At 37.2% G+C, this 14,847-nt stretch overlaps 1 protein-coding gene across 5 annotated transcripts in view; it reads right to left on the bottom strand.

Moving 5' to 3' along the window:
• Btrc (beta-transducin repeat containing E3 ubiquitin protein ligase) overlaps positions 1-14,847 on the bottom strand; it is a 183,766-nt gene that overhangs the window by 32,682 nt on the left and 136,237 nt on the right. The window lies entirely within an intron of this gene.

The following is a 14,847-nucleotide window of genomic DNA, read 5'->3' as shown; positions in this document are numbered from 1 at the left end:
GCTGGACTTGAAATTGAGATCTTTCTGCCTCAGTCTCCTGAGTTGCTGGAATATAGGCACGCCTCACCATGCCTAATTTGCTTTCTCTTATATAAAGCAGTTATTGGACATTTAGACAATTACTTGCTCATAACTTAAATTTAAGAGTCAAAGAAGAAATCTTCCATGCAAAGAAAGACCAATTAGTATTGTCAGACTGTGGTACCTTTGGACATAAACTTAAATAACACTCGAATGCTCAATCTACCCCTTTCCTTCCCAAAATTCTATCTTCACAGTCATCAAAATTATATGCCACAAAGTCTATTTTATTAATTAATTCATTCAGTAAGTATTTACTGAGTTTACACAGTGAGACAATCACTGTCCTTGGTGCTAAAAATATAACATTGAACAAAAAATGACAGTCTCTATCATCATGAAGTTAGAATCTAGTTTAGGAGGCACATTAAAAACATAAGCAAATAAATAGAAAATATAACACAGATAATGCTGTGAAGAAAAATAAAGCAGAACAAGGGGACAGGAAAAAAAAAAAGGAGATGTTATGATAGGAAAAATTCTAAGATGGTCTCCCAAGATTCTTGTCCCCTGTTATATACATACCTTCCCCTTAGTTATTCAAACAAGCAGTGGTGTAGGTACTATTGTGATTAAAATAAGGACCCAAATCAGTTGACCTTAAGATAGGAAGATGAAGGGCTGGGGCTGGGGCTCAGTGGTAGAGTGCTTGCCTAGCATGTGTGAGGCAATGGGTTCAATTCTTAGCACCTCATATAAATAAATGAATAAAGGTCCATCAGCAATTAAAAAAAAAAGGAAGATGACTCAAGTGGGTCTAACCTAATCCCATGAGGCCTTTCAATGCAGGGAGTTTTCTCCAACTGATTGCAGAAGAGGAAGGGAGACATGTGGCAAGAAGAATGTGGTCAGCTTCTAGGAGCTAACACCAGCATCCCTGCTGACAGCCAGTGAGGAAGTGAGGTCTTCAGTCCTGCAATGACAAGTAACTGAAGCCTGCCAAAACAAGAATGAGATGAAAAAACTTTCCCCCAGAGCTTCCAGAAGAAAACTCAGCCTAACCAACACCCTGATTGATTTCAGCTTTGTGATACTGAGTAGAGAACACATCTACGCTGTGCCAGACTTCTGACCTACAGAACCAAAAGCTAATAAAAAGATGTTGTTTTAACTTGCTATGTTTATGATGATTTGTTATGTGGCAATTAAAAAAATAAGCTACCTGGTCAGAGTTTTCCTAAAGAGGTGACATGTGAGCTAAGGGAACTAGACATTTTTTTACTTGGGAGAACAATGGTCTAGATGAAGGGAATTTTGAGAGCAAGTCCTGGGAGGCAGTTTGACTGGCAGGGTCAAGAGGGCCTGGTATGGGCTGGGGTTGTGGCTCAGTGGCAGAGCACTTGCCTAGCACATGTGAGGCACTAGGTTCGATCCTCAGCATCACAGAAAAATAAATAAATAAAATAAAGGTATTGTGTTCATCTACAACTTAAAAAAAAAAAAGAGGGCCTGGTGTGGTTCTCTTAAATGAACAAGAAGAAATAAGGCTGAAGAAGTAGTTGAGCTTATCATCTAGGTCATTTAGGTGGTGTTAACAAATCTCCAAACATGTACCCAAACAATTCCAGTACTCCTTCTCCAAGAATGTTGCCCTTCCCAGTAAGAGTAAAATTTATGTCCTATCCTTCAAATCTGAACTTCGACTAACAGAATGTGGAGACAGTACCACCCAGGAACTTCTAAACCCACGTGCTTCTGCTTATTTCTTCTTAAGAGTTTTGAGCTACTATGTAAGAAAATCAGGCTGCCCTGTCAGAGGGAGTTACAGAGGATGAAGCCACGCACAAAGACAGACCACAGGGAAAAGCACTCAAAAGCCAGAGAGTAAAAAAAGCACAGTGGAGGACCCTGTGTAGAGATTAGCATAAAGAAGCCAATTAAGAGACAACTTCAACAGTTCATGGAAGAGATAAATCTTTTCGACTAGTGTGGTAGCTACAGAGATGAAGAGAAATAATTGGGATTCTTTGAACATTTTGTAAGGCAGATCCAACTGAACATGTTGATAGATTGGATATGAGTATGGGAAAAGAAATGGAGTCAAGGATTGCACCCAAGTATGAAGCTGGAGGACACTAAGAGAAGATCATGAAACCAAAAGAAACTTGATTTGCTACTCTGAAAACAGTATGATTTTCTATAGAGGATAACCATAATTTAGTACAATTCAGCAGAGAAAGCCATGTTACTATCAAGTTCATTCTTGTTTAGACATATTGGATGTGCCATTTATGAACCAAATTTGGATAATCTACTTCTGTTAATTAAGGCACCAGTGTGCTTTCTTTTCTTTTTCTTTTTTTGCTTGCCTTATTTTCTAAATATTAAATCCTCTATGCAAACCTCTTTACAAGTGCTTCCTGAATACAACTGAAAGTGTATTTTGAAAAATGGCATTAAAGCCATTCTGTTTACAAGGCAAGAGCTGACACCTGTAAACAGCAAGCCCTCCTGTGCACAGTTAGAGTTTTTGTAGCACAAATGCCACTGTTGTCTATGATACAGACTAAAAATGATTAATAAGAACCTTGTTGGACATAGGCCTTGGGGAATTTTGGGGCTGTTTTTTTGTGTAGGTTGTTGTTTATATCTCAGCAAAGAAAAGCTCATCAAATGTATTCTGAAAATTTGGAGAGCTAAGAAGCAGGTGAGTTGAAAGTGGCCAAATGCCACTTCTAATCCCAACAACCCAAACTCCTACTGTATTATTGCTTATATATTTTTTGACTCTTAAAAGGTGGAAATGGACCCAAATGGGTGCTACCTGAGTAATGTTTTCTGGTTAAAGACCAGAAATGTCAGCGACAAAAAGTAACACTCAGCAAAAAATATATATAATTATGGGAGACATGCCTGCAGACTAATAGATAAAACTGCCTTAAGAACTTAAGTTTGGTTATCCTACTGCAGGAGCTAACATTCAGCTGTTTTTTATACCTTCCAGTGATTAAATCATGAATGGGACTTAAAAAAATTGGCTATTAGAAATGAGGAGTAAACTGAGATTTCACATATTTGTGAACTGTTATCTGGCTAGTGTTACATTCTGGTCACTACCCCCTCAAAAGAGTAATTCTTTTTATAGAGAGACACACAACTGAGATCCATTATCACCTTCCAATGAGCTACTCTTAATCATGACCCCATAATGTATTGTTTTAAAAGCTTTGGCCATGGAGTAAAAGACCAGTCTCAAATTCTAGCTTCTCAAAATACCGGCTGTGTAACATGGAATAAAAATTTGATCCTGCAAAGAATGGGGAGGAGTTCAGTTTTATCTTTCTATGTTTCTGTTCCCCTCATCTGTAAAATGGGGAATAATAATAGGACCTATTTCATTAGCTTTTCATGAGGATCCAATAAAAAAACTTATGAAAAGCATGTTTAGCATATCACCTAGCACACAGCAAAGTGCTCAATATACCAATCTTCTTTTTGTGTGGAGCTGGGGATTGAATCCAGGGCCTCCCAAATGCTAAGCAAACACTCCAACACTGAGCTACATCCCCAGCCAAAATTCAACACTTTTTTTGGGGCAGTGGGGACTGAACCCAGGGGCACTTAGCCATGGAGTCACATTCCCAGGCCTTTTAAAATATTTTATTAGAGACAGGGTCTTACTGAGTTGCTTAGTGCCTTGCTAAGTTGCTGAGGCTGGCTTTGAACTTGTGATCCTCTCCCTCGGCTTCTTAAACCACTGGGATTTACAGGCATATGCCACTTTGCCCAGCTTAAAATTCAACACTCCTAATGAATTTATGACACTGTTGGAGTTGAAATTAAATCCTTCTTTCTCGTTTCGTTTTATGTACTTTTTCATTTATTTTTTTATCAAAGTATTGATAAGTGTATATGTATATATATATATATATGTGTGTGTGTGTGTGTGTGTGTGTGTGTGTGTATGTGTGTATTTATATATGCATGTATAATCTTAAGTGTACAGCTCAATGAATTTTCATGAAGTGAACATACCCATGTAGTCAGTACCGAGATCAAGAAACATCATCCCAAACCTCATAATGTCCTCTTTTTTGTCCTTTTTTAGGTCACTAGCCATCCTAAAAGTAACCATAATACTCCTTTCACTTTTTAAAATGTGTTTGTGAAAACCAAGTACACAAAAATATACATAATACTTAGGAATAAAGTTTTACAAAATGTATAATACCTATAAACTATAAAACAATACTAAGGGAAATTTTTAAAAGATTTAAATAAATGGGGACATATTATGTTCTTAAATTGGATTCAATATTGTTAAGATGTTCATTTTTTCTAAATTGATCTTCAGAGTTAGTACAATATCAATCAAAATCTTAGCAGGCAAATTGACACACTGATTTAAAAATTTTTTATAGAGATGCAAAGGATCTAAAATTAGCCAACATAATCTTGAAAAATATAAAGAAGATGGAGAACTCATATTACTGAATTTCAACATGTGTAATAGTAATCAAGATAGCGTGGCTTTGATTTAAGGACAAAAATCTAAATCAGTAGATCAAAATAGAGAGTCAAGAAACACAAATATCAAGAATGGCACTAAGATAATTCAATGGAGGAATAGATTGCCTTTTCAACAAATGATGCTGCAACAGTGAATATCCACATAGAAAGAAAAAAAAAGAAAGAAAAAGAAAAAGAAACTTTTTGCTGATCTCACACCATATATAAAAATTAGATTAACTGGATCCTGGATTTATACCTAGGAGCTAAAACCATAAAGCTTCTAGAAGAAAACAGAAAAATATTGGTCTCCTTGGACTAGGCAAACATTACATAAGGGCACAAAAGCACACAGCTTTTATGGTAATAAAAGAAAAAAGTTGACATATTGGCATGTGAAACAGCAATCCATGAATGATCAATTAGCATACAAAAAATTGTTCAACCTGCTTAGTCATTAAGGAAATGCAAATGACACTGTATACTACTCACTTACCAGAATGGTTAGAATTAAAAAGACTAACAAGTATTGCAAAGAATGGGGAGGAATTCAGTTTCTCTCTCATTGCTGGCTGTAATGTTTAATGGTACAATCACTTTGGAAAATAGGTTAGCAGTTAAACCTATATTTATGATATGATCTAGCCATGCTTTTTTTTTTTTTTGTACCCGAGATTAAACTCAGCACTGAACCACTGGGCCACATCCCTAGCCCTTTTTATTTTTTGAGACAGGGTCTTGCTAAGTTGCTGAGGCTGGTTTTGAACTTGCAATCCTCCTGCCTCAGCCTCCAGATCCACTGGGATTACAGGCATGTATCACCACACCCGGCATTTCTACTCTTTAAGTATTTACCCTCCTAACAGTTCCACACAAAGACTTGTTTGTTCACTGCTGCTCTATTCATAATAATCCCACACGTAATGATACCAATGCCCATCAAGAGATAAACTGATGAATTGTAATGTATTTATACAATGGACCTAGTACTCAGCAATAAAAGGAATGAATTAGATACACACAAAATGACAAGGATGAATCTCAAAAACATGCTGAATGAATGAAGACAGTCAAAACTAAAATTAGCCAACATAATCTCGAAACAAGTACACCTTTATGATTTTATTTACATGCAACTTTAGAAACAACAAATCTAAATTTTAGTGAGAACAGAGCAGTGGAACAGCATATGCCTGTAATCTCAGTGACTCCAGAGGTTGAGGCAGGAGGATTGTAAGTTGAAGGCCATCCTTAGCAACTTAGTGAGACCCTGTCTCAAAATAAGATATCAAAAAAAGCTGGGGATATAGCAAAGCATCCCTAGGTTCAATCCCCAGTACCAAAAAACAAGCAAGCAAAAACCAAAACAAGCAAAAAGCCAACAGCACCAGTACCACCACCACCAACAAAAAACCAGATGTATGGTTGCTTTTGGGATGGATGTGGGGGTGGCACTGACTGGGAAGGGTACAAGGGAACTTCCTATATCTTAATTGTTACAATCATATGCAAACTGAAAAAATTCATTAAACTGTATCCTTAATGTCTCTGTAATATTAATTTTATTTGTAACTAAGATATTATATTTGTCAAGAACTTTGAAGATAAAGGTCTTTGTTTTTAAGCCTTTTTCCTCTACCATTTTCTCATACAGATTTTTCTATAAACAAAAACACAGCAAAATTTAAATTTGAGAACCTCTGAAAATCCACAAGGACACAGTGAAAAAATATTTATTAAAAAAAAAAGCTGTATATGAAGAGTGTATGGGAGAGAGGGTAATGGTTATTGCCAGTGGTAGAATTTATTTGGCTTTCTCAAGAAAAGAATGATGACTCAACCACTACTGTTCAAATGTCTAGGAACACTGCCAAACAGCCTCAGTTTAATGTAACACTAACTTTGTACTACCCCTGCAAATCTCTTTTGCTGGACTGATGGACTGGATGGACAGAAGGAGGCAGGCAGGAAGGGAGGGAGAGAAGGAGACAGCTGTTAGATGACAGTACACAAAATGAAAGGAGTTGAGTATTTACAGGACTGTCCTCTAGTTTACTCCTCAAAGGCTAAGGGCTAACATTTTTTCTCCCTCTGAAAACATTACATGTACCACTTTTAAAACTGCCATGAATTTCTTTGAAGCTGCAGGAGGGGAAAATACACACTTGCAGACACCACTTGGCCTAACCACCACCACTGTAACATGAAATGTGCTGCTGACTTTGCTAAATGTATTATGTACAGTTTGGAAAATGTATCATGGGCTGACCAAACATGATGGTCAACCCTGCTTTAAACAAAAGATATAAGTAGAGAAAGAAAAATATTCTAGGCATAGGACAACATTTGGAATCACGGTTGCAAGGACTAGTGAGATGCAAATGATAAAAGACATCTAAAGGTTCTGCTTGGCTTTGAGAAATCCTCTGGCATTGAAATAAAATGAGCAAGGGTTGTGCTGGGGATGATGATGCACTAGGAGAGATAGAACAAGAATTTTGAATAAGGCTGGAACTTGAACATTATCAATCAACCAACTGCCATTTATTGAGTGACTACTCTGTGCTGGGCATTTTACCAGGAGTAAGGGAAACATCAGTGAACAGGCACAGGAAGTTTTTTTCTTGGGAAGAGTAATAGGAGAAGAACAGAAGAAGTATGTATCAGTAACTGATAGGGACTGTAAGAAAAAACAAGATAAATAGGGAGTGAATCGTGAAGCCTACTTTAACTGGGGTAGTTAAGATACAACCCTAAAGGGCAATGTGTGAGCTCAGATCTCCATGATGACAGTCTTGTGAAGATCTTGGGAAGATCCTTTCAGACAGTAAGAACAGCAATTGTAAAAGTGTGTTCAAGTGAAAGAAGGAAGGCCACTGTGGCTGGGGCACAGTGAATTATAAAAGGGAAAAAGCAGGTGATAAATGAGGTGGCCTCAGGACAGGTCCTATGGCCTCTGGGACATGGTAAAAGAGGTAAAGAGTTTGAATTTCATCTGAGGTATAAAGGAGAGTCCCAGGAGGTTTGAAGTAGTCAAGTATGACATCATCTGATTTGTGCCTTGGAAAAATTAATACTAGCTCTCATAAAGAGAATGGATAAGGGTCTGGGGAAGTAAGGAAGAGGTAACAAGAACAAGTTGCAATACTAGAGGAAGGTAGACTAATGAAAAGGCTGATAAAACAATCTAGGCAAGAGGTGATGATGGCTAGGATTAAGAGGCAGATTAGGGAATGTTTGGAAGAAAGGTATTTTATTCTCACAAAAGAGGAAAGAAGAAAGGGCCTGTTAAGAATTGTAAGTCAGGGTTATAATATATATTTATTTTAGTATAATGATTTACTTTTTAAAAAAATATTTATTTTTCAGTTGTAGTTGGACACAATACCTTTATTTATTTATTTTTATGTGGTGCTGAGGATCAAACCCAAGGCTAAGCAAGCACTCTACCGCTGAGCCACAACCCCAGTCCCATGATTTACTTCTTTATTAGAGCTGACCCTTGAGATATTTAGTCTGGTCCATTAACCTGAATGGGGACAGAATCAGAATTCTTACTCCCATGGATAGGACAAACAAGGCAAAACTTGCCAGTTTTGAGACAGAAAGAGAGGAGATTTTAAAAGGCCTATTATACTGTATTCTTTCTAGGCTGCTGCCAGGTTTTAGCTAAACAGGAATCCAAAAACATTGCTTCTTCAAGTATTTTTCCTCTATTGCTTCCTTTGATTTCTTTGTAAAAGCATCTTTTAGGAAAAAGTGAACATTGTTTTGAATTAATTGAAAGGAAATGGGATTATCTACATTTTCTTTTTCTTTTCTTTTTTTATTACTTATTTTTTAGTTTTTGGTGGACACAACATCTTTATTTTATTTTTATGTGGTGCTGAGGATAGAACCCAGCGCCCCGCGCATGCCAGGCGAGCACGCTACAGCTTGAGCCACATCCCCAGCCCCATCTACGTTTTCATTAGGATGAAAAGAAGGACAAGCAAGCACACCTGGGGAAAGAGGTGGTGGTAGTAGGGTGGTCCAGAATAGCTCTAGAAAGCTCCAGAATAGCCAAAGGACTGAGGTAGAAAAGGAATCTATTGGCACCTGGGTCTCTTTTTACTAGGGAATTTCAAGAGCAATTGAAAAAATTTGTCCATACATTGAACAAGCAGAGAAAAGGTAATGAATGTTCTAAAGTGGGATCATAACTTCCAACATTCTAATTTTTAGTTCTTTCCTTTTTTGGACTAGAGATGAACCCTGGGGGTGTTCAACCTGAGCTACATCCCTAACCCCACCCCTCTTTTTTTAAAAATCTTGAGACAGGGTCTCACTAAGTTACTGAGGGTCTTGCTAAGTTGCTGGGGCTGGCTTTGAACTTGGGGCCTTCCTGCCTCAGCCTCCTGAGCTGTTGGAATTAGAGGTGTGGGCCCACCGTGTCCAGCTAATTTTTAGTTCTAAGGGGGCGGGGGGGGGGGAGCTTGTTATAATGACTAAGGATATAGCTCTGTATAGTGTTTGCCTAGCATACATGAGGCCCTGGGTTCAATCCCCAGCACTACAAACAACAATAACAAGAAGACACTCTTGTAACTTTCATTGTTTCAAAAAGTAGTCCTTTATCTTTGTTGGGGTAGGGTGGGGAGTAGGCAGTTCAAATAGAAGACAATGATGACTGAACATATAGAATCGGGCATAAAATTCAACAGAAGTAAACATTACATTTCTCAGTGGGATTATTGCATTAATATTTGAACAGCTTCTATTAAATATGATTACATATTAGGTGAACTCATAAATATGTCAGATCTGATTAGTCAATGTGGAAGACAGGAAGGGGCAGATTTGTCAGCAGAGAGAAAGTTCACATTATGAATCTGACTGATTTCTAATATCCAACAAGAAAAAGCCTATAATCATTCCAATTCTTTTAAATAAAGCTCACTGGAAAATAAACTCACAATGTCCTAGTATATATGATTACTTAAAGACTAAACACTTGGCAATCTTTTTTATTCCTACTGTTTACTAACTATGAGGAAAGCCAATATAAAATTCACCAAAGTCAAAACAAAGCTACTTTGATTTCCTGATTTTTTAAATAGTTAGAAGGGATAAAATAATCATTTAACATTTTTAGGTTTCAAAACTGAGATTCTTGTTTTTATAGTGGGCTCCCTCATGCAACTTTATAGCTTCCAGGGTGATAGGTTCTTTTGTTCTAAACCAAGAAACTCACAGCAGTTTAATTTACTGCTACATTATTATAGCTACTAACTACACACACCTTCAAGGCTGGTAAAGCCACTGATGTAGACAGTGCCACCTTAAAAGGAATTTTGGATGGGTCCTAGTGAAGGGGGGGAATAAAAGGACATAATGTTTAATTATAAGAAATGATTGAAATAGGCACAGACATACCCCGGGTGTCTCTGCACTGCAGCAAGCTCTAAACTTGTTATCGTTAATGGTTTAAATTTCACTGTGCTAATCATTTCAGGACACAAGCCTTTCTTGATAATCTAATGAATTATTCCAACATCCTTCAGCAAAAAAAAAAAAAAAAAAAAAAATCCTCCATGACAGCACTAATTACAAGACGTTTTCCCAGTGCTTATGTAAAATATGACAGAGCAGCAGCTTAGGGAATTGCAGAAAACTGCTTCTAATTTCCACTGAGAAACTGACAAACACCTCTCTTTCATCTCTCCCAGCTCTCAAGTAAGATTTAACTTTCTCATTTAGTTAATTACCGAGTGAGGATCATCATTTCCCCGGATCGGAGCGGCACAGAGCCTTTATCGTGTTAACTTGTGAACTTGATCGATGGCTGCTGCTAAAACTTAATAACTTCACCCCCTGGCAAATTGTAAGATAAATATAATAGGAGAAACTCTGACAGTAAAAACCTGCCAGAAATGAGCGCTGTGTTTATGTTTCTTTGCAGGCAGCAAAAAAACAACCGACAGCTTATTACTGGTTGCGTGTTACTTATATTTAAAAGACTCCAGGCAGTTAACTTTCTACATACTGCTAAAAGTTTGCTCACAAGATGGGAAAAAAGCAATAGTGTTGCAGAATTGGGGAAGTGAGAGAAGACAAAATAGGGAGAAGGGCAAACACAAAAGGGACAACATATATTGTGTATGATCTCTTAAAATGTCCAATCAGCATAAATAGGTATAAAAATCCTCTTAAAAATAATTCTGGCCTCCTAAAACATGATGTAAACTATAACTATGAGCAAAACAAGAGAATTTTGCTCATTCAAAATTTTTCAATGACTATGGGTTCATGTCTGAAGAATCAATTTACTACAGAATTCCTAGATCTCTTTTCAGCTAGAAAACCATTCATTAACTGCACCAATTAACTCTTTATGAAACGACTAGTACACTGCAGCAAGAAAATAAGTAACTTAGTCTAGAATGCTTCATTTAGTTTGTTTTTTCTTTTTTTTTGGTACTGAGGATTGAACCCAGGAGTGCTGAACCACTGAGTCACATTCCCCAACCTTTTTTTATATTTTGAGACAGGGTCTTGCTGAGTTTCTAAGTGCCTCCCAAGCTGCTGGGATTACAGGCGTGCACCACCGTGCCTGGTTCATTTAGTCTTATATTCATCTTCCTTATCTAGCTTAGTCAATCCAGGCACAGTATGATGAATGTTATCTTTTTTGGTCAAATTTGAATCTGAGCTTGGAATTTTAACATTTAACTGTGACAGAGTAGATATTGTGACCTGCAGCATAAATGTTACACTTTTTATGACCAACAATACTAAGGACATCAGGCAAGATGTACCCATGAGGTATATAATAACAATCAAATTGCTACTCGCCAATACCTGTTCTTCCTACCCCCAAGAAAGATAACAGGGAGAAAAAAGTTGTCAAGTTTAGCAGGGTGCAATGGTGCCCACCTGCAATTCCAGCTACTTGGGAGGCTGATGCAGGAGGATTGCAAATTTGAGGCCAAGCTTGGGAAACAGTGAGACCTGCCTCAAAAAACAAAAAAGCGTTGGGGATTTATTAGCTCAGTGGTAGAGCCTCACTGGGTTCAATCTCCAATACAGTTAAAACAAAACAAAAAACAAAACAAAACAAAACAACAACAAAAAAAAACGGGTGGGGGGGGGTTAGACCTCACTTCTGAGACTTTATTTAATATCTATCATCTGTTGCAACAGTACCAATGAGCTGAATGAAGGCCCAGTGCTGCAGTCCAAGTGGCCTCCAATTTGCAAGTTGAGAGAATTTGGAAAACAGAACATCATAGTAACAAACTCAATTCATATTCACTAGAGGATCAAATCTACTCCATTTTGTTTTTTTATAAATTCTACAGGGGTTAAAGCAAAGACAGAACAATTGATTTCTTTTTTCTTTTTTTAAAAAATATTTATTTATTTCTGTATCTTTAGTTTTAGGCGGATACATTAGTTTCTTTTTATGTGGTGCTGAGTATGAACCCGGTGCCTCATGTATACTAGGCGAGCAAACACTCTACCACTAAGCCACCACCCCAGCCCCAATTGATTTCTTAAAAATAACATTTATGCTAGACACATTTTGGAAAATATGAAAAATACAGAAGCTTAAAGAACATAAAAATTGTTTATTCCATTATCAATAAATAGACAATGTTCTCATTTTGTTGTGTAGGAATCTTTTTGGTCTTCTAAGAGAACTGCTGGTCAATCATTTGATGTATGTAGGGAAGGAAGGGTGTTTCTCTACTATCTAGAAAATTCTTTTTCTAACATCAAAAATTAATCCCCGAGGGCTGGGGTTGTATGGTATAGTGCTTTCCCAGCATGTGTGAGGCACTGGGTTCAATTTTCAGCACCATATATAAATAAATAAATAATGGTCCATCAAAAGGTAAGAAAAAATATTTTTAAAATCTCCTTTTTTGAACACCTTAGAGAAGATCTCGTCTTGGAAGAATACAGAATTATAGGTCACTGTGATTATGGAGAGGAAGAGGAAGAAAAGGGAAAAGGAGCAGAGGGGAGAGGGGAGGTGATAAGAATGAGAAAAGAAGGGAGAGAGGAGAAGAGGCTGGGGCTGGTGGAGAAGGTAGGAGAGAACAACAAAAGTGACTGGAGATGGAGGAAAGGAGAATGGGATTAGGGAACAGGATGGGTGAGAGACCAGAAAAAAATGGAGGAAGAAGACTAACATATAGGTAGAAGAGTCATTGGGAAGAGGAGAGAGAGGACAGGCTGGGGAAGAGATGAGGGAGATGGCTAGAGGAAAGATGAACTAGGGAGTTAGGGGATAGAGTTTGGAAGGTGAGGAGAGATGATCAAGAAAAGAATAATATAAAAGGAACCTATCATTACTAAGATGTCTGCTCTAAGAGAAGCAACAATCTTGCGGACAAAAAGGTCCTCTCCGACATAATAAAAAATAAATTTCAAGAAGGAGAGGAGATAAAAACTATTTTGTTTAAAACCACTTCTTAATGTTTCAGGCAGAGTAATAAAGTTTAATTGTCTAGAGACTGGTTGCTTCTTCTGTATACCGTCCTCAGGTAGAGGTTACTCATCTGGATGTTAAATGATGTTAATATCACCGAAATAAAATTTCTGCAATAGTGAAAGTTTAAAGTAAGAGTCTTTTCCCCAACTTTCCCCTCACATCCTCCCTTTATTAGTATTAGCAGTTAAGTCCTACCATAAATAACAGATAATGATGGAGGCATCACTTGCCACAGGAAAACAAAAAGACATGCTAAAAATACAATTAAAAAGTATATGGCAAAAATAGAGTTTTAAGTAAATAAAGAAAAAAACCTACTCTTTTCCTCCTCTAATACTTAGATTTATATGTTTATAGAAAGGTCTCAGTGACTTGGTAAAACTTGTTCCTAAAGAAAGCTTCACCTAAAACTTGTTTTTTTAAAGACAGGATTCTCAAGAAGCCAACTCAGCTTTCTAGAAGAAACTCAACTCTTTCCAAATGCTTGTTAATGCATGTTAAATGCAGCAAGAAATAATCCTATGAGGCAGCAGCACAGGCCTCTCTTAGCTGCAGTGAATGAAGTAAATGACTTGTAACTTCTGGAAGTCTTGGTTATCTGCAGGTAAAACTTTAATAACCCTTAGAGCATCAAGGGACTAAAGACATTTCTCTCTGGAATACTTTGGTAATTGTTTTCTTAATTTATCCAGGAACAGCTTAGTTTGGATGCAGCATCTGTTTTTTTTTTAGCAGAGATGATCAAAATAACTTGCTCAGATTTACATAAATTAGCAGAGTTTGGACTAAATTTCAAAAAACACAGTTGTTATATAAACTACATTTTTTTTTAAAGATGAAATTCTGGCCTTTCCTCTTTTTAATGACAATAAAGTTCCCAAGTCAATAACTGAGAGACCAAGACTGCTTTGTAAATTTGGAGAAATGTATTTTCCATAATAAAAGATTTATATGAAAACTAAGACCACAAGTACCACACTAAAGTCAGTCCAAATGTCCTTCTGTAAAAATTTATTTTTATGTAACAGAACATTACAAAAAATAAGCATGGTAGCAGGGATGTTCCTTCCCCTTTCTCACTCCCTCTTAATGAAATCTCTACTCTGCTCTGGCCCTGCATTTGATATTGCATCTGAGCCCTGGCTTTCTCTGTAAATATTAGTGCTCCACATGTCCCCAGCCCCTACCAGATCCCCACCCCTTTTAATTTTTCATTTTGAGACAGGGTCTTGTTAAATTGCTGAGGCTGGCCTTAAACTTGTCATCCTCCTGCCTCAGCCTCCCAAATAGCTGGGATTATGGACATGCATCACTGTGCATGGCATCTCCCAATGATTTATTATCAAGATTATAGTGGTTGTGACCAGACGACTACTCTTCTGTCAGTTTAATTTTCAGCATTATAGCTTATAGCCTATTCTACATAGAAACGGTTTTCTTTCAGATTTGAAGGGCTATCAAGTGCCCTTAAGGTCAGAGTGGCATATTAGCTGTCATAATAAGTAATGAATATGGACAAGAACTGGGCCTCAATTTCCATTTGAAATAATTGTTTCATTGGAAGTTACAAGTTCAATTTGTGGAATCAGCTTCCAGTGATAAAAATCTAGTAGGCCTATATCATAAGTAAGTATAAAAGTGGGCTGATTCAGAATATAAATGAACTAGGACAATAACAGTGAGAATCGGGGTAAGGGAAGCAAAAACTCAAGATGTTCTAGAAGATAGAGTCTTAAGAATAATACCAAGGAGCCAAGGCATTACTTATGGAAGAAGCAGAAGAAATTATTGTAAAGGTAGAACTGCGTAGGATCAGATAAGCCCAGGATCAAGACCTG

The sequence above is a fragment of the Urocitellus parryii genome, chromosome 5, assembly GCF_045843805.1.
Source record: "Urocitellus parryii isolate mUroPar1 chromosome 5, mUroPar1.hap1, whole genome shotgun sequence".
Taxonomy (NCBI): domain Eukaryota; kingdom Metazoa; phylum Chordata; class Mammalia; order Rodentia; family Sciuridae; genus Urocitellus; species Urocitellus parryii.
Note: the sequence above shows the minus strand (reverse complement) of the source record. Positions and strands in the feature narration are given on the sequence as shown.